The sequence below is a fragment of the Somniosus microcephalus genome, chromosome 4, assembly GCF_052327205.1.
Source record: "Somniosus microcephalus isolate GS21.2 chromosome 4, FLI_Smic_1.0, whole genome shotgun sequence".
Lineage (NCBI taxonomy): Eukaryota > Metazoa > Chordata > Chondrichthyes > Squaliformes > Somniosidae > Somniosus > Somniosus microcephalus.
In genome coordinates, this window is record NC_140990.1 from 66587168 (window position 1) to 66602917 (window position 15750).

The window sequence follows — 15750 nt, forward strand, 5'->3', positions numbered from 1 at the left end:
TAATGACCAGGTAATCTTATTTTTTTTGTTATGTTGATTGAAGGATAAATATTGACCAGGACACCGGGGATAACTCCCCTGCTCTTCTTCGAAATAGTGCCATGGGATATTTTACATCCACCTGAGAGTGCAGAAGGGGCCTCAGTTTAACGTCTCCAGAATATTATCCAGAATATTAAATTCCAGCCCAGTTATAGGGGTTATTAACATCAGCAGAAACAAACCCCAACTGTCAGAATGAACACGGTTCAGTCCTGGATGTGATTAACAGCAGCAATAACAGCAGAATCCAACCTCTGCAGTCACATGTGAACTCGCTGGTGTCTCAGCAGGTTGGATGAATCAGTGAATCTCTTCCCACACAGAGCAAGTGAACGGCCTCTCCCCAGTGTGAACATGCTGGTGTTTCAGTAGTTGGGATGAATGGGCGAATCCTTTCCCACACATGGAGCAGGTGAACGGCCTCTCCCCAATGTAAACTCGCTGGTGTGTCAGCAGATCCTTTTTGCTTTTAAAGCACTTCTCGCAGTCAGAACATTTAAAAGGTCTCTCATCAGTGTGAACAAGCTGGTGTTTAGTAAGCTGGGATGACTGAGTGAATCCCTTCCCACACACGGAGCAGGTGAACGGCCTCTCCCCAGTGTGGGTGCGCTGGTGTACAGTGAGGTCAGATGATCGCCTGAACCCAGTCCCACAGTGAGAGCACCTGAACGGTCTCTCGTCAGTGTGAACACGTTGATGACACGTCAGTTCCCTGGAACTTTTATAGCACTTCGCACAGTCCGGGCATTTAAAAGGTCTCTTGTCAGTGTGAACTCGCCAGTGTTTCAGCAGGGCAGAGGAATGAGTGCATCCCTTCCCACACTCGGGGCAGGTGAACAGTGTCTCCCCGGTGTGACTGCGTCGATGAATTTCCAGCTCAAACGGGTAACTGAATCCTTTCCCACATTATCTACATTTACACCGTTTCTCCCCAGTGTGACTGCGCTTGTGTCTCGACAGGCCAGATGATCGACTGAAGCCTCGTCCACATTGAGAACACGTATACGGTTTCTCCCCGCTGTGAACGGTGCTTTTTGCTTCCATGTTCAAAGGCTGATGATATTCAGGTCCCAATGAATCAAGTGACTCTTGTCAGATCTTGATGTGATGTTTGTTTGAGTTTCCTGTCTTCAAATCCTCCCCTTCTAATACCCTGTAAAATGAATTTAAAACAGGAAAAAGGGAGCGTGAGAGAGAACACACAAAAACACAAAGGCAGTTGTGAAATTGAGCTCAATGAATCTGGTCATTTGTGGGGTCGGCACCAGAAAAAAGTGACCATGAAAGCTGCCGGATTGTCGTAAAAACCCAACTGGTTCACTGATGTCCTTCAGGGAAGGGAACCTGCCACCTGGTCTGGGCCTACACATGACTCTGGCATCTATGGGAGGAGAGAGAGAGAGAGAGGTGGGAGTGGGAGGGGCTCAAAGGAGAGAGACTTTATACATCTGCAGCTCGACAACAACTTTGACAAAAACTCCCAAACCCGCAACCTCCAGCTCGTAGAAGGACAAGGGAAGCAGGTACATGGGAACACAATCACCACCAAGTTCCCCTCCAAGCCACTCACCATCCTGACTTGGACAAATATCACCGTTCGTTGCTGAGTCAAAATCTGGTAACACCTGGCATTGTGGGAGTATCTTCACCACACGGACTGCAGCGGTTCAAGAAGAAGGCCCACCATCACCTTCTCAACGGGACACTGGGGACTGGCAATATATGCTGGCCTTGCTAGCGATGCCCATATCCCAAGAATTAATTTTTTTAATCTGTATGTAAAACGGATTAAAAGCCTTTACAGAAATAATTGTTCCTAAAACAATATTCTTTTACACTGTGTGAACAGTGTCTGCTTAGCAATCTAATCTCCCCCAGAATCCACCTCCCTTGACAGTCTCACATTGGAAATTGTTGGGTCCTCCTGGGCTCAGAAGTACTGGGTGTTAAACCCAGCAGCTTCTCCTCCATCTCCACTCCAGCTCAAACTGAAACAAAAAGACCTACACAGGCGGCCAGGAACCGACTTCCGTCAGCCTGCAATAAAACTCTTCCCCACAGCCTCTGACTAATGGCGGCCGCAGCACCCACAATTCCCCGCATCCCAGAAACTGCTCTGATTCTGATTGAGTTTTTTGATCAGGTAACAGAGAGGGTTGATGAGGGCAATGCGCTTAATGTGGTGTACATGGATTTCCAAAATGCGTTTGACAAAGTGCCACATAATAGGCTTGCCAGCAAAGTTGAAGCCCATGGAATAAAAGGGACAGTGGCAGCATGGATATGAAATTGGCTAAGTGACAGAAAACAGAGAGTAGTGGTGAACGGTTGTTTTTCAGACTGGAGGAAGGTACACAGTGGTGTTCCCCAGGGGTCGGTACTAGGACCACTGCTTTACTTGATATATATTAATGACTTAGACTTGGGTGCACAGGACACAATTTCAAAATTTGCAGATGACACAAAACTTGGAAGTATAGTGAACAGTGAGGAGGATAGTGATAGACTTCAGGAAGACATAGACAGGCTGGTGGAATGGGCGGACACGTGGCAGATAAAATTTAACGCAGAAAAGTGCGAAGTGATACATTTCGGTAGGAAGAACGAGGAGAGGCAATATAAACTAAAGGGTACAATCCTAAAGTGGGTGCATGAACAGAGAGACCTGGGGGTATGTGTGCACAAATCGTTGAAGGTAGCAGGGCAGGTTGAGAAAGTGGTTAAAAAAGCATACGGGATCCTGGGCTTCATAAATAGAGGCATAGAGTCCAAAAGCAAGGAAGTTATGATGAACCTTTATAAAACACTGGTTCTGCCTCAACTGGAGTATTGTGTCCAATTCTGGGCACCGCACTTTATGAAGGATGTGAAGGCCTTAGAGATGGTGCAGAAAAGATTGACAAGAATGGTTCCAGGGATAAGGGATGAGGGACTTCAGTTACGTGGATAGACTGGAGAAGCTGGGGTTGTTCTCCTTAGAGCAGAGAAGGTTGAGAGGAGATTTGATAGAGGAGTTCAAAATCATGAGGGTTCTGGACAGAGTAGAAAGAGAGAAACTGTTCCCATTGGCGGAAGGGTCGAGAACCAGAGGACACAGATTTAAGGTGATTGGCAGAAGAACCAAAGGCGACATGAGGAAAAACTTTTTTACGCAGCGAGTGGTTAGGATCTGGAATGCACTGCCTGAAAGGGTGGTGGAGGCAGATTCAATCACAGCTTTCAAAAGGGAATTGAATAAGTAGCTGAAGTAAAGAAATGTGCAGGGTTACGGGGAAAGGGCGGGGAGTGGGACTCGCTGAAGTGATCTTGCAGCGAGCCGGCACGGGCTCGATGGGCCAAATGGCCTCCTTCTGTGCTGTAACCTTTCTATGATTCTACTAGCTAGGGGGGCCCAGCGTTGCCAGGGCAGTTTACAGGGCCGCGCGGTTGACGGCCGGCCATTGCCGCTCCCCCGGTCTGTGTCTCGGGCCGAGCGGTTGTGAAGCCCGGCCGGAGTGAGCCCAACTCACCTCCCGCCCGAGTGACCCCAACTCACCTCCCACTCCGGCGGGCCGCCGCAGCAGCTGCCCCGCTCGCTGTTGAGGAAAAGCAGGGGATAAAATGGCGGCTACGTTTCGGGAGGCTGCAGGATTAGGTCCCGCCCGCGATGCACCAATTGGTCAACCATCAGGTCACTGAAGTGTAGGATTGGTCAACCATCACGTCACTCAAAGCTAATGAGCGGTAGGATTGGTCAACCGCTAATGAGCGGATTTTTGAACGTTTTGTGTATACTGTCCGAACAATTTTTGTCTGACCAAAAAGTAAATACACCTATGAGACTCCCCTAATGATAAGCTTTCTTTTGATACAACATATGTGTAGGTACACTCTGTAACTTTTGAGTGTATAGCAGACAGGCAGACATACAGACATACAGACAGACATACAGACAGACAGACATACAGACATACAGAAAGACATACAGACAAACCAACTCCTTTATATATATAGATAGATAAAATATTAGAAAGTTTGTGCCACAGAAGCACGGGGTTTATCCGCTTTTATTGATAAATTTAAAAAGTCTCTATTGAAACCTGAGCCAGTGTGTTGTGAGACAAAGAGCCTTGTGTCCAATAAGGGGAATAAAGGCCCACAGCCTCCCCTGGCCACGGGCCCTGAACAAGGGACTGGAGAAACTCGCTGCCTGCGGATCAGACAATCAGCTGGCGCTAGTCCCGCCCCTCAGGCTCCCCGACTGGTTGGAAGACCCGCCGCCGGCTCGCTCCTCCAGCCCCGCCCCGCTCGCTCCCTATTTGTTGGAAACTCCCGTCAATCAGGCTGTGGGCCCGGGTCACGTGTCCCTGAGGAGATCACGTGCTCCGTCCAACTGACGCCGCTCAGTCCGGAGCATCGCGGACTCTCAGGTTTTTCTATTTCTCTTTATTCTCACCCGATCCACCCCTCCCCCCACCCTGCGCGATTCTCCACCCAATCGGAGCGGAGAAAACTCACTTTGCGTCACTGATCGCGACTCTGTAACTGACACCAAGGCCTTTCCCCGGAATGCCCCGCGCCAACTCCGTCCCACTGGTTCCGAGTGCGCAGGCGCAGCTCCGAGCTCCGAGTGGGGGAGGGGGGTTGGTGTCCTCTGGGCATGTGCAGTTATTACCATTGGTGACCGGGAGGGGTTGCTGTGCCGGACTTGGCCCAAACCGCCGTCCCGCGTACGCATGCGCGGACTCTCGGCTGTCAATCAACCAACAGCCAGAAGATGTCGCTGGTGAGACCTGTGAAGAAAGAAAGATTTGGATTTATATAGCGCCTTTCACCACCACCAGATGTCCTAAAGCGCTTTACAGTCAATGAAGTACTTTTGAAATGTAGTCACTGTTGTAATGTAGGAAACACGGAAGTCAATAATCGCACAGCAAACTCCCACAAACAGCAATGTGATAATGACCAGATAATCTATCTTTTTGTTATGTTAATTGAGGGATACACATTGGCTAGGACACCGGGGATAATTCCCCTGCTCTTTCCCACATTATAACAGTGACTACACTCCAAAAGTACCTCGTTGGTTGTAAAGCACTTCAAGACGTCTGGTGGTCATAAAAGCACTGTATAAATGCAAGCCTATCTTTCTCGAAATAGAGCCATGGGATCTTTTACATCCACCTGAGAGAGCAGACAGGGCCTCAGTTTAATGTCTCATCCAAAAGACGGCACCTCCGACAAATGCAGCACTCCCTCAGCCCTGCACTGGAGTGTCAGCCTAGATTTCTATATTCAAGTTTCTGGAGTGAAACTTGAACCCACAACTTTCTGACTCAGAGGTGAGAGTGCTACCAACTGAGTCACAGCTGACACTAAAGAACAAGCAGTTCTGACGAAAGGTCATCGACCTGAAACGTTAACTCTGTTTCTCTCTCCACAGATGCTGCCTGACCTGCTGAGTATTTCCAGCATTTCTGTTTTTATTAAAGAAATGAGGGAGTGATTGCTGACAGGAAGAATGTTGGGTCGTCCTGCGCATGCGCACCTCCCTCTGGCTGAGGTGAAACACCGACTCGCTCCCAACTGAGCCGCGCACGCGTACCAGATGTTGCGGCTTTGCATGCGCGCCCGGTGTTCCAACCACGGGGTTTTGTGTGCTGAGCATGTGCGTTGTGGACCGATCGGGACGGGCGATTGTGGAGCAGGAGGGAGAGCGCGGGGGCCATGAGCACATGCACGGGACTCAGAGTCAACAGAGCGCTTTCTGCAGCGCCGGGGGCATGTGGGTATTACAGCCGCCATTACTGCTGATCCTTTCAACCGACCTGTGCAGCAACTGGAGCCTTAAAATCAGCTTCACTGCCCCTGGGTTCAGAAAGAGGAAAATTAAACAACAATTTGCCTCAGATCCTTTTCTGATCTCAATTTATAGGGTTATAGAAGTGGAACAGTTACAGGCGGGAAGCTCAGACCAAACATCATGTCAAGATCTGACAGAGTCACTCAATTCATCAGGACCTGAATATCATCGTCCTTTGCACATGGAAGGAGAAAGCAGCGATCGCAGCGATGACAAACCGCACACGTGTTCGGTGTGTGGACGTTGAGTCAGACGATTGCCTGACCTGGCGAGACACGTGCACTGTCACACCAGGGAGAAACCGGGTAAAGGTGGGGACGGCGGGAAGGGATTCAGTTCACCGTCTGCATTGGAAGTTCAACGGCGCAGTCACACCAGGGACAATCCGTTCACCTGCTCCATGTGTGGAAAGGGATTTGTTTCTTCATCCCACCTGCAAACACACCAGCGAGTTCACACTGATGAGAGACCATTTCAGTGTTCTGACTGTGGGAAGAGCTTTAAAAGCCCCCAGGATCTGAAGAGACACCAACACCTACAAACTGGGGAGAGGCCGTTCACCTGCTCCGTGTGTGGGAAGGGATTCGCTCAGCCCTCCAACCTGCTGGCACATCAGTGAGTTCACACTGGGGAGAGACCATTTCAATGTTCTGACTGTGGGAAGAGCTTCAAAAGCCCCAGGGAGCTGAAGCAACACCAGCTTGTTCACACTGATGAGAGACCATTTAACTGTCCTGACTGTGGGAAGAGCTTTAAAAGCCCCGGAGTATCTGAAGGAACACCAGCTTGTTCACACTGATGAGAGACCATTTCAGTGTCCTAACTGTGGAAAGAGCTTTAAAAGCGCCAGGGATCTGAAGCGACACCAGCGAGCTCACACTGATGAGAGACCATTTCAGTGTTCTGACTGTGGGATGAGCTTTAAAAGCGCCAGGCATCTGAAGCAACACCAGCGAGCTCACACTGATGAGAGACCATTTCAGTGTCCTAACTGTGGGAAGAGCTTTAAAAGCCCCCAGGAACTGAAGGGACACCAGCGAGCTCACACTGATGAGAGATCATTTAACTGTCCTGACTGTGGGAAGAGCTTTAAAAGCCCCCGGGAGCTCAAGCAACACCAGCGCGTTCACACTGGGAAGAGGCTGTTCACCTGCTTCGTGTGTGGGAAGGAATTCACTCAGTCATCCAACCTGCTGAGACACCAGCTTGTTCACACTGTCAAGAGACCCTTTAAATGTTCTGACTGTGGGAAGAGCTTTAAAAGCCCCAGGAACTGAAGGGACACCAGCGAGCTCACACTGATGAGAGACCATTTAACTGTCCTGACTGTGGGAATAGCTTTAAAAGCTCCGTGGAGCTGAAGGGACACCAGCGAGTTCACACTGACGAGAGACCATTTAAATGTTCTGACTGTGGGAAGAGCTTTAAAAGTTTGAAGAGCCTTAAGAGACACCAGCGTGTTCACACTGATCATCGAAACTAACAGCACAGAAGGAGGTAATTTGGCCCATCGTGTCTGTGCTGGCTCTTTGAAAGAGCTGTCCAATTTAGTCCCAAACCCCAGATTTATCCCCAGAACTCTGCAAACCAGTCCTCTTCAAGGACATGTCCAATTACTGTTTGAAAGTTCCTGGTGAACCTGATTCCAGCATCCTTTCAGATGGTGCGTTCCAGATCTTAACAACCCTCTGTGTGAAAACAATTCTCCTCATTTCCCTCTAGTTCTTTTAGCAATTATTTTAAATCTGTGACCTTGGGTTACCGACCCACTTGCCAGAGTGAACAGTTTCTCCCTACTTGCTCGATCAAAACCCCTCATTATTTTGAACACTCAATTAGGTCTCCTCTTAACCTTCTCTGCTCGAAGGGGAACAATCCCAGCTTCTCCAATCTCTCCACATAACTGAAGTCCCTCATCCCTGGTACCATCCTGGTCAACCTCCTCTGTACCCTCTCCAAGGCCTTGACATCCTTCCTAAAGTGTGGTGCCCAGAACTGTACACAAGACTCCAGCTGAGGCCAAAACCCTGCAGCTGTACAAAACCCTGGTTAGACCACACCTGGAGTACTGTGAGCAGTTCTGGGCATCACACCTTAGGAAGGCTATATTGGCCTTGGAGGGAGTGCAGCGTAGGTTTACCAGAATGATACCCAGACTTCAAGGGTTAAGTTACGGGGAGAGATTACACAAATTAGGGTTGTATTCCCTGGAATTTAGAAGGCTAAGGTGTGATCTGATCGAAGTTTTCAGGATATTAAGGGGAACAGATAGGGTAGATAGAGAGAAACTATTTCCGCTGGTTGGGGATTCTAGGACTGGGGACATATCCTAAAAATTAGAGCCAGACCTTTCAGGAGTGAAATTAGGAAACACTTCTACACACAAAGGGTGGTAGAAGTTTGGAACTCTCTTCCGCAAACGGCAATTGATGCGAGATCAATTGTTAATTTTAAATCTGAGATTGATAGGTTTTTGTTACCCGAAGGTAGTAAGGGATATGGGCCAAAGGCGGGTGTATGGAGTTAGGTCACAGATCAGCCATGATTTCATTGAATGGCGGAACAGGCTCGAGGGGCTGAATGGCCTCCTCCTGGCCTATGTTTCTAACTAGTGATTTGTAAAGGTTTAGTGTAACTTCCTTGTTTTTGTATTAAATGGCCCTATTTACAAAGCCAAGTATCCCATACGCTTTCTGAACCGCCTCACCAACTTGCCGTGGCACTTTCAAAGATTTGTGAATATGGACCCCCAGGTCCCTCTGCTCTTGCACCCCCTCAAAATAGTCCCATTTAGATTATACGGCCTCTCCCTGTTGTTTCTCCCAAACTGCATCACTTCACACTTATCCTCATTTAATTTCATCTGCCTTGTGTCTGCTCATTTCACAGTCTGTCTCTGTCCTCCTGAAGTCTGCTACTACTATGCTCACGAGTTACTACATTGCCAAGTTTTGTATCATCCGTAAACTTTGAAATTTTACACCTATACCCAAGTCCAGGTCAGTTATATATAACAAGAAAAACAATGGTCCTAATCCTGACCCCTGGGGGAACCCACTGCATACTTCCCTCCAGTCAGAAAAACATCCCTCAGCACTGCTCACTGCCTCCTCTCCCTTAGCCAATTATATACCCAAATTACCATCAGCCATTTAATTCCCTGTGCTTCTATTCCCCGAGTAAGTCTCGTGTGGTACTTTATCAAATGCCTTTTGAAAGTCCATATATACAACATCTGCTGCACTACCTTCATCAACCCTCTACAAAGAACTCAATCAGGTTAGTCAGACACGATGTACCTTTGACAAATCCATACTGGCTGCCCCTTATTAACCCATGCTTCTCCAAGTGAGAATTAATTTTGTCCTTGACAGTGGTCTCTCGTCGTTCATCCACCACTGACATTAGACTGATTGGCCTGTAGTTACCAGGTTTATCCCTCTCCCCTTTTTTAAACAGGGGTGTAACATTTGCAATCCTCCAGTCCTCTGGCACCACTCCCATATATCTGAGGGAGATTGAAAGATTGTGGTCACAGCTTCTGCTATCTCCACCCTAGCTTCCCTCAGCAATCTGGGATGCATCGCATCTGGACCGGGTGACTTGTTAACTTTGAGTGATGACAACCTATTTAGCACCTCCTTTCTATCTATTTTTATCCAATTTCTCTACTCCCCCCTCCTCTACTGCGACATTAACTTCATCCTCTTCTTTTGTGGAGACAGAGGCTAAGTACTCATTCAGTACCTCAGCCACGCCCTCTGCCTCCGTATGATGAGCTCCTATTTGGTCCCTAATCGGCCCCACCATTCCTTTAACTATCCTTTTACTTTTCATATGTTTATAGAAAATTTTTGGATTCTCTTTTATGTTACCCGCTAATCTTTTCTCATATTGTCTCTTTGCCCTTCTTATATCCTGTTTCAATTTCCCCCGCACTCTCTGTATTCTGCCTGGTTTTTGACTGTATTCTATACCTGACATTTGTTGTAAACCTCCTTTTTCTGTTTTATTCTAACCTCGATATCCTTTGTCATCGGGAGCTCGAGCTTTGGATGGCCCATCTTTCCTCCTTATGGGAATATGTTTGGTTTGTACCCGAACTGTCTCAGCCTTGAAGGCCTGCCATTGGTCATTCACTGTTTTCCTGGACAATCTTTGTTTCCAGTCCCCCTGTGCTCGATCCCTTCTCACATCACTGAAATTGGCTCTCTTCCAGCTGGGTATTTTCACCGTTGATTTTTCTTTGACCCTTTCCATAACTACTTTAAACCTAATGATATTGTGATCACTGTTAACCAGATCCCTCCTGCCCCAGAACCAATGAGACACCCTTTAAATGTTCTGACTGGGCAAAGAGGTTTCAGAGGTCATCCAACCTGCTGAGTCACCGGCGAGTTCACACAGATCTTCAAAGAAAGGAAGATGTTTTAGAAAGGCTGGTGGCACTAAGGTTCGCAGCCATCTCAGAGTAGTGACCCTTTAGTTACAATCTCACAGAACAAGCAGAATCACTGTCCCTTTAACTACCACAAATCCCTGTGTGGAGGAGAGGGGGAGATACAGTCTGTCCCAGTAACTGTCGCAGAACAGAATTAACGACCCTGTCCCATAAGGGCTTGACCCTCCCCCACTCCCTGCTTTTCCTCAAGTGTTTCATTCTTAAAATTCTCATCCTTGTTTTCAAATCCCTCCGTGGCCTCGCCCCTCCCTATCTCTGTAATCTCTTCCAGCCCCTACAACCCCCCGAGATATCTGCGCTTCTCTAATTCCGGCCTCTTGAGCATCCCCGATTTTAATCGCTCCACCATTGGTGGCCGTGCCTTCAGTTGCCTGGGCCCTGAGCTCTGGAATTCCTTCCCTAAACCTCTCCATCTCTCTACCTCTCTCTCCTTCTTTAAGATGCTCCTTAAAACCTACCTCTTTGACCAAGCTTTTGGTCATCTGCCCGAATATCTCCTTATGTGGCTCGGTGTCAAATGTTGTTTTGTAACGCTCCTGTGAAGAGCCTTGGGATGTTTTACTACATTAAAGGCGTTTTATAAATACAAGTGGTTGTTGTTGTTTCCTGAAACTAATAATAAATTCCCCAGAGGGAAAAAAACTTGTACTTTTACTCCCAAATATTAAAAAGTTTGTTCTACAGAAGCACGGGGTTTATCTGCTTTTATTGATGAATTTAAAAAGTCTGTATTAAAACCTGAGCCAGTGTGTTGTGAGACAAAGAGCCTTGTGTCCAATAAGGGGAATAAAGGCCCACAGCCTCCCCTGGCCCCGGGCCCTGAACAAGGGACTGGAGAAACTCGCTGCCCTGCGGATCAGACAATCAGCCGGCACTAGTCCCGCCCCTCGGGCTCCCCGATTGGTTGGAGGACCCGCCGCCAGCTCACTCCTCCAGCCCCCCCCGCTCGCTCCCTATTGGTCGGAAGCTCCCGTCAATCAGGCAGTCGGCCCGGGTCACATGTCCCTCACCGACTTTACAATGAAAGCCCCGCGCGGTCGCCGGGCGGAGCTGCAGGTCGGTGGGAGCGGGGTCGGAAGATTAATAAACTGAGGGTAGGCCGCGCCGCAGGGTTTATAAAGTTGGAGAACGGCCTCAGGCCCGAATGAGATCCCACGGCCCGGTTTGTGTTCCGCCGGACGGCAGCGGTGAGGCTTTTTCTCAGTGACAGGCCCGGGTTATGCGCCGCCATCTTGGTGGAAGAAAGACAGACCGGTTCCAGCTGCAGCACGGTGCATGCGCGGCCATCTTGGGCAGGACCAGAGAGTGGGCGGGGCTTCAGGGTCCCAGTGACCAGGAGAGACAATCATTGACTCATTGATTTTATTCTCACTCTGCACACAGCGGGTGTAGAACTGAACCCAACCAGAGTAGAGGGAGGGGGAAAACTGGGAGTGGAGGAAAGAAATGTTGGAGATGGTGCGATGGGTTTGGATTTCAGCACAGGGAGGAGGGAGAGTGTGTGGGACGGGGATTTACAGCTTTGGGGGAACAAGAGAGGAAAGAATGTTCCATAGAAACTAGAATTGTCTGTTCTGAATTTCTATCCTACTTAGAATGATGACTTTTGTAAACTCCTTTTACAGGGTATTAGAAGGGGAGGATTTACAGGCGGGAAACTCAAACCAAACATCACCTCAACATCTGACAGTCACTCAATTCATCAGGACCTGAATATCATCGGCTTTTGAATGTGGAAGGAGAAATGTTTGTCTGTTTTGTCCGTGGAAAAAGATTTCAAACATCAGTGTGACTGGAAAAGCAGCGAGACACACACACCCGAGTGAGAGTGTTCCAGTGCACTGACTGTGGAAAGAGCTTTAACCAGTTACACAGCCTGAAAAAACATCGCACTGTGGTAAAACCACCAATGGACTCCTGTACAAATGAATAACTCTTTAAAGCAATGTTACAGCACCTATGTCCGTTTGCTGAGTGTAAACAAGCTTTCTGTAAAAACCCTGAAACAACGCGATGACGTCATCACGTTGGTCACGTGGTGCCCCGAGTGGCGGGAAATGTAATGACGTCATGACGTCAGAGGTGGGAGGTTCTGAGTTCAGACCTCGTGGAACAAGCTACTGTATAGAACTGTTTGCTGTTGCTCCTGCATGTTTTTGTTTTTTTCACCAGTTTATTTAAATTCGGTTAATTTACTGAACTGACTCGACCTCAGTGATTTAGATAGGAATCCGTTGATTCCTACAGCACCATTCACAGCGGGGAGAAACCATACACGTGCCCTGTGTGTGGTCGAGGCTTTAACTGATTGTCCAACCTGGAGTGTCACAAGGACACCCGCACCATGGAGAAACCGTGGAAATGTGGGGACTGTGGGAAGGGATTCAATTTCCCATCTGAGCTGGAAACTCATCGACGCACTCACACCGGGGAGAGGCCGTTCACCTGCTCTGTGTGTGGGAAAACATAATTTGTTTCCCACTTGGCGCAAAAAGAATATATTAATGGCAACAATTCATTTGAGTTGATTTTAAATAGATTAGTTCACCAATTGAATCATATTTCTCTCATTGTATTTCCCAACTCAGATTCATGGCCTCATTTATTTTCTTCCTCTGAGTCCCTGACCCTCATCTGGCAGCGTAATGTTGGCGAGTGGTGATTGATGGCCCTGGGAACCAATAGGAAGAGAGCTCAGAGGCCGGAGAGCCAAGGGAGCAGCGAGTTCGGCCACCAATCGCAGTGCTTGAGGGGCGGAACCTGAGTCGGGTGAGTCAGTGTGAACCCGTTAGCAATTTATCTTTTAAAACTTAAATTGAGATTTCATTTGTCAACAGAACAGTTTAACATTTGTCAGTATTTTGTTTCCCTGGAGTTCCTATTATGAGTTTCAGACACTTCAGTGCCAAGTGGACCAAGTGTTTATCACCCTCTTAATAAGGAGAAACTGACTCCAGTGTCAGAAGGGTCGGTAACCAGAGGACTCAGATTTAAGGTCATTGTCAAAGAACCAGCGGCGACATGAGGAAAGAATTTAAGCAGCGAGTTGTTATGGTCTGAAAGGCACTGCCTGAAGTGGTGGTGGAAGCAGATTCAATGGCAACTTTCAAAGGGGAATTGGAGAACTACTTGAATTGGGAAACAAATTGCGGGTCTGTGGGGATAAAGCAGAGGAGTGGGCCTAAATTCAAAGAGCTGGCTCTGGGACAATGGGCCGAAGGGCTGTACCATTCTCTGATTCTATGAACTCTGCATTCCTCCAATTCTGGCCTGTTGTGCATCCCCCACTTCCTTCGCTCCACCATTGGTGGCCGTGCCTTCAGTTGCCTCGGCCCTAAGGTCAATTTTTGCCTGATTCCGCTCTTGTGAAGCACCTTGGAATGTTTCACTACATTAAAGGCGCTATGTAAATGCAAGTTGTTGTTGCTGTGCTACCATTGGCTTCAGCTTTTCCAGACAGAATCAGCCAGGGACGGCAGCTGTGCTGCTCCCCATGGTCGAAATGCTGGCAGCTCACTGTATCGCCTCACATCTCAGAATTTCTATTGGTGAGGTACTGGAAGGCAAAGAGTGACTGGGGCCAAACCCCACCATCACGCAGCACCTTCAGGAGCGAAAGGGAGAGAAACCCAAATTTCTATCCTGACTTTTGTAAACTCCTTTTACAGGGTATTAGAAGAGGAGGATGTGCAGACGGGAAACTCAAACCAAACATCACATCAAGATCTGACAGAATGACCCGATTCATCAGGACCTGAATATCATCGGCCTTTGAATGTGGAAGGAGAAATGTTTGTCTGTTCTGTCTGTGGGAAAAGATTTCAAACATCAGTGTGACTGGAAAAGCACCGAGACACACACACCCGAGTGAGAGTGTTCCAGTGCACTGACTGTGGAAAGAGCTTTAACCAGTTAAACAGCCTGAAAAAACATCGCACTGTTCACAGCGGGGAGAAACTGTACACGTGTTCTGTGTGTGGACGAGGCTTCAACTGATCATCCAACCTGGAGAGTCACAAGGACACCCGCACCATGGAGAAACCGTGGAAATGTGGGGACTGTGGGAAGAGATTCAGTTCCCCATCGAAGCTGAAAACTCATCGACGCAGTCACACCAGGGAGAGGCCGTTTACCTGCTCCCTGTGTGAGAAGGGATTCACTCAGTCATCCAACCTTCTGAGACACCAGCGAGTTCACACTGGGGAGAGGCTATTCACCTGTTCCGTGTGTGAGAAGGGATTCACTCAGAGATCCAGCTTGCTGATACACCAGCGAGTTCACACTGGGGAGAGGCCGTTCACCTGCTCCATGTGTGAGAAGGGATTCACTCAGAGATCCAGCTTGCTGATACACCAGCGAGTTCACACTGGGGAGAGGCCGTTCACCTGCTCCATGTGTGAGAAGGGATTCACTAATTCATCCGATGTTCTGACACACCAGCGTGTTCACACTGGGGAGAGACCGTTCACCTGTTCTGAGTGTGGGAAGGGATTCACTCGGTCATCGCACCTCACTGAACATCAACTTGTTCACACAGATAAAAGACCTTTTAAATGTTCTGACTGTGAGAAGAGCTTTAAAAGCACAAAGGATCTGCTGATACACCAGCGAGTTCACACTGGGAGAGGCCGTACACCTACTTTGAGTGTGGGAAGGGATTCACTCAGTCATCCACCCTGCTGAGACACCAGCGAGTTCACATGTGACTGCAGGGGTTGGATCCTGCTGTTATTGCTGCTGTTGCATGTTCATTCTGACAGTTGGGGTTTGTTTCTGCTGAGGTTAATGACTCTGTAACTGGGCTGGAATTTAATATTCTGGATATCTGTCAAATAAATCAGCTTTGTTTTAAACACATTGTTGTAGATTTTTGTCTTTCCCACCTGAGTGTTTAGCATCACCTGGCTGGAGCTCAGAAAGGACAATCTGGGGGAGGATGGTACGGCGGGAACAGAACTTCAGCCTGGACACAGTCCTTCAGGGCTACACTGAGAGGGGCAAATGGCACTTTTGTCTTTCTCGTCTCTCTTCACTGACAGCAAAGTCACCATGTGGGTTAATCTCAAGGTGTGTGAGAAATGTGTCCCAGCTGCTCTCTTCCATGGTCCAGAGCTCCTAGGCATGGAACAGAAGGCTCCTTTACAAGAGTCAGGAAGAACAACGGTGAACGCTGGAAACGTGCTGTCAAATCAGAGATTGGTGTAAAACTGCGATCTGCTCCTGACTGAAAGTGAAATGGCAGGTTTAAGTTTCCAGTCAAAAAATGACTGTGGTAATTATTCTACGAAAGTTTAGCATGTTTGTCTGACAGTCCTGAGTCTACCATTTTAAGGCAGGTGTTAACTCATCTCTATATATATAAATGAGTCTGTCTGTGTGTATGCGTGCGGTAAACTCAAAAGTT

The 15750-nt window shown here is 48.2% G+C and overlaps 1 pseudogene; it reads left to right on the plus strand.

The window, feature by feature from the left end:
• The window catches only part of LOC147119109 (uncharacterized), a 195307-nt pseudogene extending 179842 nt beyond the window's left edge, over positions 1 to 15465 (plus strand).
• The last annotated feature ends 285 nt before the right edge of the window (positions 15466 to 15750 follow it).